Below are 9,509 nucleotides of genomic sequence, written 5' to 3' on the forward strand. Positions count from 1 at the left end.
TAGTTTATAAGGAGTAGGGCAAAGGGGTAAATAGATGTATCAAAATTTAAGCTATAACACAGATGATATAGAAAAAGGAACAAGGGAAATTTGGTGGAATATGTCAGTTAAGAAGATAGCAGAGAATAATTTTAATGGACCAGGTGTTAACTAGGAGCTCAGACTTTTAATTTGGAAAGCAGAATCTCTCATTGGAAGGTAAATAGTAGATGAATCTTGCTCCATAGTTTCAGTATAGGGAGGGAGATTACTTGGGAAAACTCTCCAGTGAATATCAGTCTGTGCCAAGAATCCAGGGAGACTACAGTCCCCATCCAGGGCTGCAGGTATGAATATCAATGCCTATTTCTTGTTCAGGAAAGTGTGGGCCCCAGAGAGAGACTAGATGATGTTTTCAGAGTTCAACCTTTCAGAGACTTTTGGAAATCAAGGTAAGGCTGTGTTGTGCTGGTTAAGACTGTGGACAATAACATGGGAGATGTTGAATGGTTCATGGTAAGCTATAATAGACAGAGGAAGAGCAAGTAAGTATGTAGTAAAGATGGTTGGAAAGAGAGTGAGGAGAGAATGCACAGGCAAGCTTTGTGCATTGAAGATTTTATACCCATAAACTACCATGGTTACATAGAACTTCCTATAAGTACAGATATCTTTTTGTATCCATAGTCCCACATATGCAGTTATGGGTGAGATGCAGAAGAAAACTCTGTATCAGTTCATCTATTATTTCTCACCTTTTTTTATTAGGGACCAAATGTGAATATCAAGAGGTCAAAGACGACATTTTCCTGGTACCTAGCACATTTCTTGGCTTAGTATATGAAATCAATAAGTATATTTTTGAACAAAGGAGTTCATGAATTAATGAATTTTGAAGCACAGTTGTAAATCCTGGTAGAATTATTTGTTTGTTTGTTTTGTTTTTACTGGGACCCAAGAACAATGTGAGGAGCAAGCTGGGAAATGAGATAAGTATATTGTTTAGGTAGTTTCATAGGAGCATATGCCGTGGGACTGGGATTAGGCAAAAATCATTTGAAAAGGTGTATAGCAGGGTTTCTCAACCCAGGCATCACTGGCATTTTAATTTTAAGCTGGATAATTCTTGTTTTGGGAAGCTGCCTGTTCATGGTAGGATCCTTAGCAGCATGCCTAGCCTCTACCCAATAAATGCCATCAGCACTTTCCCCCAGTTATGATGAGCAAACATGTCTCCAGACATTGCCAAATGCCCCAGCAGGCAAAATTCCCCAGTAGGTGAGAACCACTGATGTAGAGAATTTCTTTTCCTTATCCTCATCAGTAACAGGGCATGAGATTGTCAGGTAAGATGGGCAGTTATGGGAAGGCCATGGGACATGGTAAAGTAACAGGATGCATACTTGAGAAAATTTTTGTTTCATAAATGTTCATTTCAGGGCATTAGAAGTTGTAGGCTCAAAGGGGCAAGGATGGGGCTCAGTCTCATCACCATTTGGGGCAAAGATTGGAGGTTCTATGAATAAAGTTGATAGAATAGATAAATATATACTTATGGAATGGTAAGTGACTGGTTGCTTTGTATATTTGTTATTGATTTTACGATGGGACTTTGTACCAGTTCTGGCAACCCCTCTTGGAAAATCCTATTCTCCCAAGGAGAATAGGATCAGCTTCCTTACTTTGGATGAAACAGTAAAACTTCCATGACTTCATGTTCTAGGCATGACTTGAGAGTCATCTACACACTGTTCACTTGAAGATAAAATTATCAGTCTCCTTGAGACCTCCCTAAAGGAGTCATACTGCTGATTTTGGACAAAGCCCTAGAAGAGCCAAAGTATAGCTCACTGTATGCTCATATATGTCTGTGATTGGCAGAAGATGCACCAAACTTTGATGGCCCAGCAGCAGAGGGTCAACCAGGACAGAAGCAAAGCACAACATTCAGAATCCTCCTAATTTCCAAATTACAAAATGAATTTGAAACCTGAACCAGAAATGTTGATGGCTATGCTGAGTGATAAGCAGAAATGTTTATGGCTATAAGCATGATAAGTGTGAAAATCACCTCCCCAGAAGAGGAGGAACAGAGAGCTATTGCTAAGATTAAGATGTTGGGAAACATCAAATTCATTGGAGAACTTGGCAAACTTGATCTTATCTATGGATCTATCCTTCATAAGTGCATCAAACACTTCTGGAAAAGAAGAAGAGAGTCCAACTCAATGATATGAGAGAGGATTTGGAGTGCCTCTGTCAGATAATGAGGACCGTGGGACCTAGATTAGACCATGAATGAGCTAAGTTCTTAAAGTATCAGTACTTCACCCAAATGTGCTCCTTGCTGTTAAGTAAGGAATTGCCAGTGAGAATTCAATTCCTGCTGCAGGATACCACAGAGTTGCGAGAACACCGTTGGGTTCCTCACACGGCTCTTCTTGACAATGGACCAAAGTCAATCAATCATATCCATCAAGATGCAGTAAAAGATTTAGGAGTATTTATTCCTGCTCCTATGGCTCAAGAGATGAGGAGTGACTTCTTTCTGGAGGGACCGTTCATGCCACCCAGGATGAAAATGGATAGGGACCCACTTGGAGGGCTTGCTGATGTTTGGACAAATGCCGGGAAGCAGAATCAGTACTGGTCCAGGAGTTATCCAGGAAAGATTTTCACCCACCATGGGGCATCATCATTCAAATCAGCTCTTCAGTGGTTATGGGGACCACATTTTGCCTCCCACACAATCACAGTTTGGGGAGATGGGAGGCAAGTTTATGAAAAGCCAGATTAGTCTGAGGCCTGCTCAGTCTTTCCTAATGGATAAGAATCAAGTGCCAAAGGTTCAGCTCAAGATAGCTATGATTCTTCTAGTGCACAACTACCACACACTCAGATACCACCTCTGGGATAGACACCTCAGCTTGGTCTCAAAACTAATCCAGCACTTATATAGGAAAAACCTGCCAAGACCAGCAAACAGCTACCACCATCAAAGGAAGAACTGCCTAAATTAACTGAAACTGAATATTTGAATAGTGGAAATGCAAATGAGGTGGTCAATGGAGTAAGAGAAATGAAGGCCCCTAAACACTTTCTTCCTGAGATGTTAAGCCAAGTGATCAACCTGTCACTGGACAGAAGTGATGAAGTTAAAGAATAAGCAAGTTCTTTGATCAGTTTACTCAAACATGAAAGTATAGCCACTAGTGACAACTTCATGCAGGCTTTCCTGAATGTATTGGACCAGTGCCCCAAACTGGAGGTTGGCATCCCCTTGGTGAAATCTCACTTAGCAGAGTTTGCAGCTCATCCCATCATTTCAGAGCTGCTGAGCATCTCAGAACTATCTCAGCCACTGGAAAGTGGCAACCCTTTTTCCTCTCTTCTTACTTTACCTTCAGCAATTAGCTAAATTACAAGATTGGGAATGGTTAAGAGAACTTTTACAACAAAGCCAGGTCAACATGCAGAAAATGCTTCCAGAAATTGATCAGAATAAGTACCACATGTTGGAAATTTTGGAAGGAAAGGGGCTGAGTTTCTTATTCCTACTCCTAAAACTAGAGATGTAACTGTTGAAGCAAATCAAGTTGGATACATCCCCTCAAACCATATAAAAATGGATTAAAGATAACGTCTCTCCCAAACTTCATGTAGATAAAGGATTTGTGAACATCTTGATGATAAGCTTCTTACAGTATATTTCTAGTGAAGTAAACCGACGGAGTGATGAAACAGAGTCTTCCTTTGCTCCTTCCAAAGAGCAATTTGAGCAGGAAAAACAATTGCTTCTTTCTTTTAAGCAGAAATTCCTTCATGATCACGTTGATCTACAACTCAGTGCTCTCTATGCTCTTCAGGTGCACTGCTACAATAGCGTCTTCCCAAAAGGCAGGTTACTCTTTTTGTTTACTTCTATGGCATGGAGATTACTGAAGAAGAAGCTTTCTTGGCTCAGAAAGAAGATGTAACCCAAGATTTTCCAGGGAAAGCAAGGCTTTGTTCTAGGTGAATCAGTGGCTAACCTGGCTAGAAACTGCTGAAGAAAAAGAATCAGAGAAAGAAGCTGACTAAAGAACTAATTAAAGCTTTAAATTGTGCAAAACATACTGTTGCCATGATATAAACTGCATTTGACCTAACCACAGCAAAATTTCATTCCACTGTAATGTTTTCATAATATTTAGAGCAGAAGCACATCAATAGGCTTTCCTTCTGCATCAGGTTTTTTTGTAGTGTAATGTCTTAATCATAGTCCGCCATCAAATATTTATGGGTGTCTTTAATGTTTAGATAGTATATTATCAGCATGCAATAATTGCATCATAAGTTTTTGATCAGAGGCAGCTGTTGCAAGGACCTTCTTTGCTGCCAGTTATCATAGGCTGTTTTAAGTTAGAAAAAAATAGCAACACTGAATACTGTCGAAATGCACTTTGCCGGGTAATACTTGAGTTGTTTCAATATTTGATTATCCATTTGCTTGTTACAAAAAATTCTTAATTGTAATTGATGGTTTTGCCATCATAGTATATCGCCTGTATTTCTACTTCTGGTAATGGGCTTTATGTGCTAGATTTTAATATTCTTGAGCCTGGGCAAGTGTACGTTTTTTTAAAAGAAATGTGGTTTTCTTGCACAAAACTGATCAGTTTTGAGAGACTGTTAATGCCCTTTGAAGTGGTTTTTGTGAGTGTGAAAAAAATGGTGAGAATTTGAATTGGTCCCTCTTATTACAGTATTGAAATTACGTCTACTTAATTTATTAAGTCATGTTCATGCCCTGATTTTATATAGTTTTTTCTATCAGTAAACATTGTGATACTTGAAAAAAAAAAGATAGTTAACAATCAGTGGTCTTCGAAGATCTTCCAATTTATATTTCCTCCATATGTTCATAAGCAGGATTTGTGGGCAATGTAGAGCTCTGTAGTCTAAAAGATAGAAAATAGGGGTGCTAGTGGCTGCGAAGTTAATACCACTCCTTTCTCTACATGTTGAAGCCTTTGCGCTTAAGAATATTAATGAGTTTATTGATGACAATATTGGAATCCATAAGGATTGTATTTTTACCAGGTGCTTTTGTTTATGTTCTTTGCATCCTGGTAGATCTATAAAGTAGTCACTATTTTTTCTTATTTTCAGATAATTTGATGCTTTGAATTGTTAAATGTCTCACCTCAAAATCTCACTTGTAGGGACATAATAAAGGCAGGTACTTTTTAAATTGTAGCAGTTTCTGAATCACGAGAGGTAATATAAAAATAAAAGAATGAAATTTTCTCAGAAATTATACTTTTGGTGACCGTCTTCCTGAAGTAATAAGACAATATTAACTCTTTTTAGCATTTACTATTCTAAACAATTTACTTGTATTAACCCATATATTTCTTATGTGAATTCTATGGTGTAATTACTTTTATTATTTTTTTCATATGGATTACTGTGGTTCAGAAAGTTCTTCATAGCGATGTGTGATTGAGGGTTTAGATCCAGGAACTTAGGGAAACAGAAGTAATGCATTTAGAAATGGAATAAAGACAGCAGGGGAAAATGGTGCATAATTATGGAAATTACATTCATTAGATAAATATGTATCAACTTCTACATGTATCAGGTTTTACCTGGCTGTTTGGTGATAGATGGATGAAATCCCTTGGTAGGACAGATAGGCAGTTGAGGCTAAGAATATTATGCTATGGGGTTACATATTAATTCATATTTAGAGGGAGGTTATAATTTTGTAATAATATACAACAAATGTTCTAGATAAGTAGGCCAAGATATTGAATATAGCTAATCAAAACAGGAAATATACTTGACTTCTCTCCACTTTCTGTAATAACTATATGGCAAGGTATTTACCTAGTCCATAAGAGGGGGGAGGTTCTTGTGAAACTACATACAAGTTAGTCTGCCAGAGTTATGTTCTCTCTTTTACATGCATTAAAATTTCTTTATCTTTATCTGGTTCTTTATCACTTCGTGCGCCTGGAACTTCTGTATCATGACCAGAATAGGTCATAGAAAAGCAAAGAATTTCATGTATTGCCTTTTACATTTTGTGTTCTATTCTAGCAAAAATATTTTAAACATGATAGCATGTACCATACTTGTTAAAAGAATACCAATAGGCTATATTTAAATTTTGTGTTTTAAAAAATCTGATCGATCAAGAGAAGAGCCAAGATAAATTGAATAACCAGAAACCAGACAAATTAAGTCAAGCTAGCCTGTGTTTTCAAAGCCTTTTGATTCTACATAAAGTAAGGAAGCTTGATTCACTGAAATTAACAGCACAGGAGCTTATTTGTTGGTACATTAAGGAATTTAAATAATATTATCCCATTTAGATAAAAGTAAATGTAAAAATTGATAACATTGTCTACAACGTGGGCTTTGGAAAAAGGATCACAGGAAGAAAACAATTTTCCTGAAGAGTTTTCAAAGAAAGAGTAACTTGTAAATAATTTTTTTTTAGTAATAGAGGATGAAAATTAAAAATATCTGCTTAAGGTGCTTGGGATAGATTTAATGGTATTTACCAGCATTTCCAGTTTTCTTTTTCTTCCAGGGACATGGGAGCAGTATACATGTCAGCCTCTGGAAGTTATACTTGGTTGTGTGATTTGCTTTAATAAATGAAAGATTTGTAGAGTGATCCGTGTCAATTCTGAGAAGAAAAATTTAAGAGTGCTTCTTTATGTTCTCTCCCTCCACTGTGGTGTACCCTGAAGTCTTTTGTTAAGATATTGTCGTAAAATGCTGTTGCCCTCATCAGAATAGATCCCTAAGTGACTGTAACAGAGTCCCCTCCCACCACAGGAAATGGCATTGGTTTTGTGGCATGAACAAGAAGTAAACCTTTCATTCTTTAGTGCCCTGAGTTTTAGGAGGCGGCCATTGTTACTTCAGCATAACCTAGCCTATCTTAACTTACCATATCCATGAATTCTGTGAAATAGGAGCAGGAACCATGAGCAAAGTTGCAAAGATAATGACACAAAGTCAAAGTTGGGTGATTTACAGTAAGTACATAAGCTAAAAACATATTGGCAGACTCAAATTCAATAAAATTAGGGGCAGATCTAATATTGACAAAATCATGTCAGTGTTGCGGAAGACCATCACATAAAGCCTCCTCCTAAAAGCAGATTTTTGTACTTCCATTTCCAGATGACAGGGAGCAACTGGCAGCAGAGTAATGTTCCCATTTAGATGATTAGGAAGATTAGATATAATCCAGATATCACCTATTTGAAGGAAGCAGAGAGCTGCTGAAGCAGAAAGATCAGGATGGGGCTAAACCTCCAGAGAGAGACCACATCATCTTGGGGAGATTATCTGACTCCATCAAACTGCTTTTAACATGGGAGCATTTGTCAATTCTGGGAAGGGAAAAGAGGGTAAAATCCAGTCTTCCTGTCTACTTGGTGTTAGAGAAATAGCAGAGCTTTTGTCTGAGATTTGAGAAGCCTTAGTCATACAGCTGATATTTCCCTGATGGCATTTGTTGAATTTTGGTCTGTGCAGATGAAAGATTTAATCCTAGATCAAACCCTCTGAAAAGCAAAGCAAAGCTTTCAGATATGCCATATATTAAACATTAGAGTGGGCCCTTCACATCAAAGGGGTCACAGTGAAAACAAGACTCAGCTGAAACCCTAGAGGGCCAGAGGCAAACCAGAGAGTGAGTCTTACTCATGCCTCAACCCAGGCCCAATGAGATGGTCAGTTGCTGCTCTATTGAAAGAAAAATCTTTATCTAGGGCCTTTATTTTTTACACTGATTGCCTGGCAATAAAACTAGCCAAAAGACAAAAGAGAGGACCACTTGTCCAAATATCAGGTTAAAAACATGCAAGAGGGAAACAAAATCCCAGAAATGAACCAGGTATTAGAATTAATTGTCATAGACTTTTAAAACCGTATTGACTTATGTGTTCAAAATAGAGGAAAATGTAAGCAAAATAAAATGTCACTGGAGAATTGTAAACTATACTAGAGATTCCAAAGGATATTTGAGAACTAAAAATACTATAGTTCAATTTAAGAAATCATTAGATGGCAATAAAGAACATTAGGCACAACAGAATACAGGAGTAGAAGTATCCAAACTGGAGTACATATAAGAAAAAAATGTGGGATTTAAAAATATGCATAGACTAAAATGCCTTACAACAACAGTAAAAAAAAATAGGGAAGGATTAGAAATGGTTAGGTTCATGTGTCAACTTGGCCAGGTAATGGTGCCCAGTTGTCTGGTCAAGCAAGCACTTGCCTAACCATTACAGCAAGGGCATTTGTGGCTGGTTAATAAACCAGAAGGTTGGTTTATTAAATCATCAGTCAATTGATTGCATCGGTGGCTGATTACATCAATAAAGTGAGTGTCTTCTGCAATGAGAGAATTCAGTCAGCTGAATTTAATCCAGTCAGTTGAAGACTTTTAAGGAAAAAGAGAAAGAACTTGCACTACTTCAGCCAGCCAGCCTCTCCTGGGAGTTCATTGAAGACCTTCATTGGAGTGCCAGCTCTCAGCCTACCCTACAGAATTTCCATTCTTCAGCCAGACAGCCTCTCCTCAGGGAATTCATCAAAGACCTTCATCAGATTTGCGGCCTGCCCTATGGATTTTGTATTTGTACATTCCCAAGGTTGTGTGAGACACTTTTATAAAATCTCATATTTATAGATACCTCCTGTTGGTTCTGTTTCCCTAGAGAATCCTGAGTAATACTGGAGTAAACAGAATTAAATGATTATGTGCTTTAGTACTATTGGAAAGTGATAAAGGAAAGAATTTTTATTAGACTGTAATAGGTCCACAATGGATGTTGAAATCTCTAAGGTAACAACTGAACTAAAATAGTACTAAATTTATTAGGTATAATAATATTTTGATAATCCAAAAAGAAGTGAGGAAAATATATAAGAATACAAAAAAAAAAAAGAGGTGATTCAATAAAATAAAACATACAAAGGTGTTAAAGAACAGCTAAAATATATCAGCTGTGTCAAGAAAATGGTGTCAAGAAAAACTGCACTGGATAATGTGAAACATGCAAGGAAGACTATTCATAGCTACCTTGGTAGGGGAGAGAGAGTAGTACTCAACTTTAAGGAAAGCAGGTGGTGGTTGAGGATTTTTAGTCAGGGCAAGGGCAGTGGGAAAGTACCTGTAGGCCATCTGGCAAAAGAAGGGAGAGGGATGTCTGGGGATAAGTTGATAAACTGGGAATAGCTGATATCTGAAGTTGTCTGCCTGATCTCTATTTTTTTTTTTTTTTCCTGTGGTCCAAGTTGTTTTTCTCAGCAGTCTCATAGCTGTAAGATTACTTTTAAGATAGAGCACAGGAGGGAGCTGGTAGGTATGTGGGAGGAGCAAGACCAGAGGCTTGGTGGTCAAGGGAAAGAAAACTAATGTTGGGAATGGCTAAAAGTCTTCAAGTAAAAAGCTTATTTTGTCAGGATATGGATTAAACTACACATAAACCCATGCTGTTTATAGGGCATGGAAAGAT

At 37.6% G+C, this 9,509-nt stretch overlaps 1 pseudogene; it reads left to right on the forward strand.

Moving 5' to 3' along the window:
* The first annotated feature begins 2,015 nt into the window (after nucleotides 1–2,015).
* On the forward strand, nucleotides 2,016–4,059 carry LOC119537691 (annotated as a pseudogene).
* The last annotated feature ends 5,450 nt before the right edge of the window (nucleotides 4,060–9,509 follow it).

Source organism: Choloepus didactylus, chromosome 6 (genome assembly GCF_015220235.1).
Source record: "Choloepus didactylus isolate mChoDid1 chromosome 6, mChoDid1.pri, whole genome shotgun sequence".
Taxonomy (NCBI): domain Eukaryota; kingdom Metazoa; phylum Chordata; class Mammalia; order Pilosa; family Megalonychidae; genus Choloepus; species Choloepus didactylus.